General features: G+C 37.4%; 2 long non-coding RNA genes across 3 annotated transcripts in view; one reads left to right on the top strand and one right to left on the bottom strand.

Annotated features, from left to right (window-relative positions):
* Window positions 1-2921, bottom strand: part of LOC122177334 — a 12002-nt gene extending 9081 nt beyond the window's left edge. For both annotated transcript variants that reach the window (XR_006178056.1, XR_006178057.1), the window contains exon 1: window positions 2834-2921. This is a non-coding gene — a long non-coding RNA (uncharacterized LOC122177334). The remainder of the gene's footprint in view (window positions 1-2833) is intronic.
* A 5036-nt stretch (window positions 2922-7957) lies between these two features.
* LOC122178379 overlaps window positions 7958-10074 on the top strand; it is a 9564-nt gene continuing 7447 nt past the window's right edge. Inside the window, exons 1-2 of the long non-coding RNA XR_006178301.1 lie at window positions 7958-8073; window positions 8506-8582. This is a non-coding gene — a long non-coding RNA (uncharacterized LOC122178379). The remainder of the gene's footprint in view (window positions 8074-8505; window positions 8583-10074) is intronic.

Raw genomic sequence — 10074 nt, forward strand, 5'->3', positions numbered from 1 at the left:
TTAAAATTCATACACAGATGTATGCAAGGAAGACATCTCTCTGTCTAGACTCTGCACAGGCCCATTGGACCAATTAAGCAGCATCATAAACTCAGAAAAGCTCACAGTTACGTGTATAAACAGGAAGATGACCGCAGATCTAACAAGGTGAGGAGCTGCCCTATGGCACATTTTCTCCTCCATCTTGTGTTACTGAATCCCTCCATGGATTGTCAGAGTACGAGGGAGAGGGAAAGCAGAGGATAAGAAGGACATACCTGACAGACCTCTGCATTTTTCTATAGATGTGGCAGTGGGAGGAAGAGAGGAAGAAACTTTATTTTTTTATTAACTGCAAGTTGTTTACTATGCATCTTAAGCCCCATTTCCCTAGACTGTGTACATCAAATTAGTTTGCCAATAATGTATGAAATAAAATACATTCTTTTCTTAAGAGAGAAATCAAAGCGATTTTTTCTCTGAAGTGCCACGGAGAAAATGAAAAAATGAAAATTTGAACAGCTGAAAGTGGAGACTAAGAGCTCTTGCCATAAGATGCAGAACTTCAAGAACTTCTTCAGTGCTGCTGAGGGTAAAGGCAGAGGAGAAGCAGGGTACAATGGCCACAGGGCAGTAGGCCAGACCTAGAGTTCAGTAGTAAGGTAAGACAGCTCAGCGGTATCCTTCAGTATGAAATCCCTTTTCTTTGTCATTCTAAGTTATTATTCTTGTCTCGTAGGGAGCATCTTTTTTCTTTCTTCAGGTCATATCAATGATCTAAAGTAAAACGTGTGGAGTTAAGATGGCAGCTGCTGCTTCCTTTGCACATTGTCAGGCAAGCTTCTGACCTCACTGTAGCTTGGCAAATACTAAGCTTTTGACTAAAGAAAAACAACATCTTCAGAGTGCTAGAGCTCCTGAGGTCTGTGTTAGGCTTATGAAAATATGTGAATCTAAACCATATTGATACTAAGCAATATTAAATCTTGTCACATTGAATGCAACATCTTTCTCACACAGAAGGTGGGGAGTGACAAGAGTTCACAGCACCTAGCACAAGATGAGGGCCACAGTTTCCTGTACTGTGCTGTTCTAACCATTGAAAGCCACTGAGCACATCTATGAATCGAAGATGGAGCCCATAAAAATACATAATGGGTATGTATGCACACGAGAACATGAAAGAAAAATATTAGTTAAATAGATCAGGTGTTTTCATTTCAGTAGAATGCACTAACAATAGGTGGTAAATTTGAGATTGATTTAAAGCATTTCTTTATGCAACGTTAATCAGCCTGTGTGAGTCATTGTTTTAGGATTTTATAAAAGTAAAGAACTGCTTAGACAACTAAGGGAGCAACAAGAATATAAGTGTTACAATGGAAAAGGTTTTTTTAAAAAAAATGGAAAGGCTAAAATCTGCACTATTTTCTAAAATGCAAGAAAAACTTTTTACCTGAAATTTAGTTTTTTAGTTGGCCACATAATTTGACATCCAGTTTTATTTATTTTTTAATTTATTTAGGTACACCCAGTCCAAAAAACTAATATTGGCAGCTTTCAGCAATACGTTATTGAGTTAGAAGGCTCTCAAGATAACCTACAATTGCAGTTTTTAAGATTATTTTACCAAGGTATATTAAAAACTTAGAGAAAACAGCTAGGATTACAATAATAATGAAAGCATTAAAATATAGCTGGGATTTCAAATGTCAGATGGTGAAACATAATTTAAATGTAACAGGTTTCTATACTCCTGAATTTTGAAACATTTCATAGAGATGACTATATTGGATGTGCGTGCATCTCCAATACTTACGGAGTAATTCTACACTGGGAGATATCCTGACAGTTTGGCTCTTCTGCAGCAAACTGGTTGTGATCGTGCAGTCTAATGGACAAACTGACTTAACATATGAAAGCTGAAGGTAGACCACTAATACAGATATTTTGAGTTCTCTGTACCAAAAAGAAAATCAACAGAATTTATTTTTATAGAATAAAAGCTGCTTTCATTCTGGAAGCCTTTGACTTTAATGCTGTCACCTCTGAATATAATTTCAAATAGTTTTTCCATGTTTAATTGTCTCACTGCTAACGAAGACCTATTCTTTTGATTGGAAAAAAAAAAAAAAAAAGGTAAGTAGATACATTAGTTTTAAAGCTTTAATGAAATCCATGAGCGAATATCTCTGGCACTTTATTGAAAATACATTTTTAAAGTAATGTAGTTTTATGGTAGAAGGCATCAATAGGTCATACACATATGACCATACAACAGAAATATCTACTGATTCTTGATTGTGTTTTTCTTAACATACAACTTGCAGAAGAGGAGAAGAGAATGGCACACAGGCAGAGAAAAAGAGAGAAAGAATGAAAGAAAAGAACGGAAGGCGTTTTACAATTAAAAAATATTTCTGGTCTTTAAGAAAAGTAATCAAAGTAAAATTTAAAATATAGTTATGCTGCAGGAGGGAGAAATATACTCAATGTCCTCAGAGCACTGTAACTGCACACTTTAATGCACATTTTAATAATTTGTATTAATATCTTGCGTTTCTGTATATTTCACAAGCAGCACTTTACAGCCATTCTGCCGTAATTCAGAATGGGATTTTAGAGGTAAATCTTTACTTTTCATAAAATTCAATATTCATTCTACTAATAAACATAAATTTTCCAAGTAGATTAATATATAATAGACAAATATTAATCTTTCTAAAAATGCTTTGAACAAGATTTCAGCATGTTATGGATGTTTCAATTAAAAAAGAAAAAAGGAAAGTTCTAAGAACGTATTGCTGAAGAAAAAAACACGCAAGTAAGTAATACCAAGATGGCCATTTGTTACCTGCATTTGCAGTCTGTGAAGTACACTGTACACTCTCCTTAGGTTGTAACTCTGCATAAATCACCTTACTAGCCATTTTGAAGAAACGTCTTCAGATCTGTAATTAAAATGGACTCACTGAAGTAGTACCCCACATGACATCCTTTCTGGCCTCCTCCCACCTATAACACCACAACAGGTCAAAATAAAGGTTTAGCCGTCTGTAAAATGGAAGGAAACTAGATGCTTCGTTTTTTTCTTACATAAATTCTCACTGTGTATCATTATTTTTAGCTCCTCCTGTTGATGTATCTTCGACAAAAACACTATAGTTATGATTTTTGTCAACTTGCTCATAATTTGTGACCTCCAACCCACTCGTAATTTTAATCTGGAACATGACCTGCCAACATGCAGAGTACGCTCATGTCCTGTTCAAACCAACTGGACACTTAAACCTTTTTAAACAGAAAAATCAGTTTGTGATTGTCAAGTCACTTCCTCCTAAACTTTGCTAGTTTAAAATTGAAACCAGAAAGTAATGATGAAGGGAGAAAGACATTGCTGAAACATCTCATATATTGGTATATTTTTTTTTGCTTCATTATTCTAAAATGAATAAAATTAATTTTTAAATTTGGATTTGAAACCAATACTATTATATCAACTTTTTTTTCTTTGAGATATTCCTCCACACACAAATTTCAGTTTTTTTGGTTTTATGGTAATTTAATATGCTGCCTACCAAACCAACGTAAAGAAAAAGAAGAGACATCAAGTGTCTTGATTTTTTTTATTTTACTTCAGTGACTTGGAGTGGATGTAAACACATCAGCCATACTCAAAGGCTTGCTGAACTGCCCTGTACATTCTAGAAAAACAATGACTATTTCCATTTCAGAGACAAGAAGGAAGAAACTGAATATCCCTAGATGAGATACTCCTTCACTAAAAGGCCACAATAGCACTGTGAAACAATACAACTTCTTTTTGTTTGAAGAATTTTTAGGAAACTGTTTAATATATGCACACGTATCTTCCTACTTTATGCCATGGTAACACAGAGTTAAATTTACAATGTCTTTATCAGCTGTGCAAGAGAAAGATTTGTCACCTCTGGACCAAGCCTCCATCTGCCTCACGATGTCGCAGGCAAGTCTACACTGTTCAAGGATAACTGCTGTGGAGGGATCTGAATGTATTCACCCTGCCTGTTAGTTGGTATAACTGTTTACACTCTGCTTCTTGTATCCCACAGGCTTCTCCAGTGTGTACCACTCTATCAGTTTACCTGTACCATGCACTAAGATTTTGTTCATTCAGTAGGATGTTTGCAGGTGAGCTTACATTTGATATTGTGCCATCTTTGAGCAGCCTGTAGGGGAAGGGAAACTCACTTGCAAAGGACATTTTTAGTAGCTTGGCTTGCCACAATAGTCTAATTCATGTGTGATTTAGGACAGTCATCCTTGTCAGAATGGAGGTTTCTGACAAGAGAAATGAGCACCGTTAGATGGGCCTGCTTTGTTTTATGTACCTGGGATGATAAGCAGTGCACATACTTTGAAGCCAACTCCTCTCCTTTCGCACCTCTTTCTCCTGTTGGGGACATTCAGGGATCATTCATCTGGTTTGTAAGATAGATGATAGGCCCCTGGAGGCACTTTCTCTCTACTGATTGGAAAGTAAGTACAAGTAAACAGCTTAGATGTCAACACCCTTAGGCACCTAAATGAGGAAGCAGAGAATCTCAAGATTACAGCATTTTTGTTGAAAGGAGCCATCTCCTCCTTCCCTGATCAGGCAAGTGATGGTTCAGTTGAAGATAATTTGTGTTGCCTGACATTGCAGTTAAGATATTTCAGGGCAGATTCTTTATTTCAATAAAGTAGCATGAGGAAGATATTTGTATTGGCAATTAGGCATTAAAAGGCATCCTTGCTGCCAGTGATGTAAACCTAGACTGACTTTACTAGCATTCTTCTGGATTTATTTGTTGCAGAGTCCAAGGCCTGTAAGATACCTGGGAAAAGGAGAAAATAGGCTCTGGAAACTCAGAAGCCAGTGATGTTTGGTCACTGTTTTCCCGTGCACAGAACTGGCAAAATTACTTTGTCAATGGATTTGGGGAAAATATGTTAAGATGCACATACAATTAAAAGGCCAATTCAAGGATTTGGAGGAGGTTTTTGCTCCCTTATTCTTTTTATTTAAATAATACAAAATGGTCACTAGATGTCTCCACTTCACTGAAAAATATATTAGAATACATTCCGTTTAAGCCAAGGAAATGCTTGTATGCTTATAAAGCCTTTTTAAAAATCATTATTTCTACTAAATAACTTAATGGAGATAACTAGAGTGTGAAAGACAAAAACTTGTAAAATAAAAAGGCAAATAAGATGGATATTGGCTACAAATTGATGAAGCACAGAAGACTTAGAGGTAGGCATTTTCTAACTGATAAAAACAGAATAAAGAATTGTAGAGATACTGAGATACAAGTGCACACCTGTAACTGGCATGTTACCTTAATTAAACCACCTTAAATTTAAACCAATACCAAGAAAAGGTCAGGAGTATGGAGGAAATGGGGGCCAGTATTGCAGACAAATGAGGAATAGCCATCTTCTGTGATTAGTTACGATAGTGCTAGAGGTGGTGGAAGGAGTCGAAGATCACAGTACACATCTCAAGACATTTCTCTTAACAGACCATGAAAATGATGGCAGGTCTTCAGCTTCAACAAAGGAGTGTGATACAGCAGGCAGCATGCTGGCAAAGATCAGAGAAAAGCAAGCCAGTGATACCTTTCCCCATGGTACTTTCTGCCAAAGGCAGCAACAACCTTTCATCCTAAAACTGACTCATTTGATTTCTTGCATATAATTTTGCTCTGTCCTGGGACCTAAAACTCCAATATAACATCTTGTTAATGAAAATCCCTTGTTTTAGTGTTTTTTTGTTATTGTTTTTCTTTTTTTTTTTTTTTTTTTCCTGAAATAGACAACATTAAGTTATCATTGTTGCACTAGGACTGAGCAGGAGCATGACAGCTTACAGTAGCCCTTTCACAGCCTTCTTTTTTCAGCATTTTTTTTAAATGATTTTTCTTTGATTTTGAACTCTACACCAGGGAGAATTCATTCATACACATTCGTATATATTACAGACAAAACAAGGGTAAAACTTAAAACTGTAAATCTCTATGGACCAGCTGCTGCATCACTTTAAGTCTTCTACTTCTGAGCACAAGCTGATGAACTAACTAGAGCTAAACAGGTGTGTATGGCAAAAGAAGGTAATAACAGTGCCTTCTAATGGAATGCAGGCAGTACAGAGCAAAAGCAGGTAACAGAGGAAAATGGGCTAATTCTTTCCAACAATCAGTGACAGCTCAAGAGGAGTGCAACCTATAAAAAAAATGCTACTCCCTTGGCTGGTAACGTTTAAATGAGGGTGAGAAGGAATGGATTCAGGCTTCTCCCAGCCACTCAGGTGTATGGCTTCACCTGCGTTCCCTGGGTTAGCAGTGCTTTCTCACCTGGTGTTCAACTGTTGGTTCAGGCCATGACCTGGCTTCTTCTGCAAGGTGAAACAACAGGATGATTAAAACATAGTTGATCTTTTCTTTCTTTCGTCCATCTTTTTTTCTTCCTCTTAAGCAATTTATTAGGTGACGGACATTTCTTATGTTTGGAAAATAAACCCTACATCTTTAGGAGGGTGAAGGCTCTGCCATCTCATAGCTAGCTATCATTTTTCTTTAAGAATTGTGTGTATTGCTAGAAGGAGGATATGGAAGTATTTTTATTGTTACTTCTGAATAATATCTCTTTTGTTGTGTAGTAGATTTCATAAGTACTGACGCATTTTTGTGTGTACATTTAATCTCACTGAAATATACAGACTAATAAATAATATGAAGGATATCTAGCCCTTATCTCCTCATTTGACACAGCTCAGCCATGGAAGAACATGTGGCTGGAAAATCAGGCATAGTGAGCTGTCTGCAACTTGACTGTTGTCTCACACATACTTACTGAAAAGACTAAATATGATGCTGGACTGTGGCACATACAGGTAAAATGAATCCTTAAAGAAATCAGAGGCAAGGGAAGTATTGACACATGGACCTTTCTGTGCTTATAGCCTTACTGACTGCTGTTGATTTTTAGTAAAGAACAACAGCATGCCTTGTGTGAGAAGTCTATTTTGAGTGTGTCCCCAGTGTTTCTAGTTTCTCAAGAAAACAATACTGCAGTTATCAGGAGGAAGCTTCAGGTGAGTCTACCTGTGATTATTTTACATGTTTGAAGACCTTTGTAAGCCTCCGCAGAGCAGAATGCATTTATTACACAGTGTATGTCATAAATAGGACTAATGTGAGACTGGTTTGTAATTAAGAATTAGTTGTTTTATGCCAAAAAGTAATACAGTACTTAATGCATAATGTTTAAAAAAAACTGTTGAGAAACACCACTAGAAGCTATGGTACTTCAGGCAAAATCCCTAACCATATTAATAAAATTTTGAATTGATAAACAGAAAGCTTTAATACTGCTGTGTTATTCTTATAGAAAGCATTATAGAAATTTATTGCTGATACTATTAGTATTGGCAGTAATATTGGTGAATGCTCTCTTAATTTGGATATGAGTTCAAAAGAGCCTGAGTGTTGAATACAGAACGGTTCCTTGGTCAACTCATCTAAATTATCATTTGCAAGCTTGGATTTCTGATTGTAAAATCTGGAAGAAGTATTATATACAAATTGAAGTATTACAGAAGATATAAACAATGAGTACTATCCCCAGTTGTTTCAGAGGGTGCTGCCATTTTGTTTCAATCAGCTGTGTTCTGTGCTGTGTCAGGGACCTAAAGGCACCTGACTGAAGAACAATCTTGGGATGGAGCAAAGTATTCTGACAGTTTTAAGAGAACTGATATTTGTGGCTATAGCTGCAAATATTTTGTTTTGTAGATAGAGCTGACCTTGGTAGTTTATCTTGTTTTTGCAAAGACTTATTTTGCAAGCAGGTGTTCCACTTGAACTCTGTATCGCACATTGGCCATGCAGGTACAGCATGCAAGTGGAAAAAACCTTGCAGACCCTGGGGAGAATAAAAGCAGGAGAGAGGCTGAGGTGATGGAGAAAGGAAAAGTGCACTATGAAGCAGGGAATGCCCTGCTGGCAGCACCTATCACATCCACTGCCACGTTCCCTCTGTCCTTGGTGGTTCGCCATATCTAAAGAGTAGGTAAGTGCACTTGCTTAGGGAGTTACTGCTTGCCATTTACTGGGATTATCTAAAATGAACGTCCGTGCATGTGTGAGTTTGTGTATGTTAAATAAAACTCGTAACTCTCTGTGCTGCCTGGAGTGTGTAGTTTGCTTGCCTGTGCTCCTGAGACACTCTATCTCTCAGATCCAAACGTACCTTGAAACTTGTGCCCATGCACCAAAAGCAACTGAACAAGCATAAACAATAAGGTATCATAAACTAGACAAAAGAGACCTGGAATACCACAATGCTAAGAGAAGAACAGGTTCAACTGAAAGCAAACACCTGAAACATGGCAGGGAGAAATTACTGGAAGCATTTATTTATCTCATACAATACAGTTTATTGGGACAGGCAAAAGGGATTTCTCACCATCTGGTACTTCATACTGACTGCTGTTTTTCACAGCCTGCAGGTCTTCAGGGTGACCAGACAAGAAACAGTAACCACAGAACAGGGAGGCCGACCAACCAGAGATCTTCCAAGTGAGCTCCTATTGGATTCACTGCCCATTTTCAAACTGGGCTCCATCACACCATGAATTTAAGTATACTACATGATTTAGTTGTAGTGCATCTAAGTACAGGCACCATTATGCTACCTTTGCCCACACAAATCACTCAATAAAAGAGCTACAATCACAGAATCACAGAATGACAATGTAGTAGCCTGAGAAGAAATTACTATATGGTGACCAATATATATGTGGTACTAGAGATGACAGACTGTCACTGAATTATGTCCTGAGATGCTGTTCTTGGAGACACTAGTCCTGAATCAACTCCCACTGATACCAGATTTACACTCAATTGCTTCCAGAGCTAACTGCATTAAGGTTGTTCTTCTTTATTTTGGTTTAAATGAACTCAGAAGTCTGCATTTCATGGTCTGTACAGGTCCTTATAACCTATGTGAATAAGTAATGAGATAAGAACAAAATGCAATGGAGTGTAATGAGTCTTGATAACTTGCAACAAGAAAGGCTTCTCTACTGAGTTCCTGGGAAATGGCTGTTTTAGAAAAGAAGGTGAGAAAGGAGGATGTGTGAGACAGTTTAAGGCTCTTAGCTGCTATAATTTGATTGCTCTCTCTGGGATTTTGGGAGAAAAAAAGTAACCTTATATGTTGAATGAATTGTACTTTAATAGAACTATATATTTTGTTATGCATCTGTCCAAATAGAACTAAACTACCTTCTTTTACTGGAGGTATTCCCCATGTTGGCAGTTTTCAGGGATCATTTATTAATGGTGGAAGAGAGGCTTGAATTGAGATCAGCAGCCTTCATGCAAGAAAAGTAACTGGCATGCTAATGAATGGTATTTGGACACAGGCACCTCTTCCTCAGCTTGTCTTCTGAAACTGGGGCTTGGGATGGTGTCCTGAGGATATGTAATGCACGAATACAGAAAGCTGGAAAGTGAAGTGATTATCCAAGTGTTACTGCATATAGTTAAACTGACAGGCAGATAGAATGAGGCCATTTTCACCATGTGAATTAGAAGGTCTCAATATCAAAAAAAAGGTATGTCACTTACATAAAGTATTAACACTTGGACTGTGGAAGAGAACACAGACAGATGACTACTTTAGCACCCAAGGCTCTGAAACTCTACTTTATTCCTGTGTTCTACCCTACAATCTGCATCCTATCTATATGATAAAATTCAATTCCCGAGCTTTCTGCCTTATCACAACCTCAGGAGCATCAAGTATTAAGCTAGCAATTTGAATGGTCGTAAGAGGGAAGGAAAAGCACTGCTTTGCTTCCATATAGACCTATCAGCAGGTCAGAAGTAGCCTGCTGAACCAGCTACTTTCTCCTTCAAGAAGACAAGGAGCAGCTGTTAAGATATTCTCTGTCCACGTAAATGAACAGAGATGGTACGAGATACACAGTCCATAAAGGAGCTGGCTTCTCCCTGCTGCTTTAAAAAAAAAAAAGTCAAAAGCATCAAAATTAGCCTACATGCCTGT

The sequence above is a fragment of the Lagopus leucura genome, unplaced genomic scaffold (assembly GCF_019238085.1).
Source record: "Lagopus leucura isolate 7727_CA_CO unplaced genomic scaffold, USGS_WTPT01 Super-Scaffold_100001, whole genome shotgun sequence".
In the NCBI taxonomy this organism is placed as follows: Eukaryota; Metazoa; Chordata; class Aves; order Galliformes; family Phasianidae; genus Lagopus; species Lagopus leucura.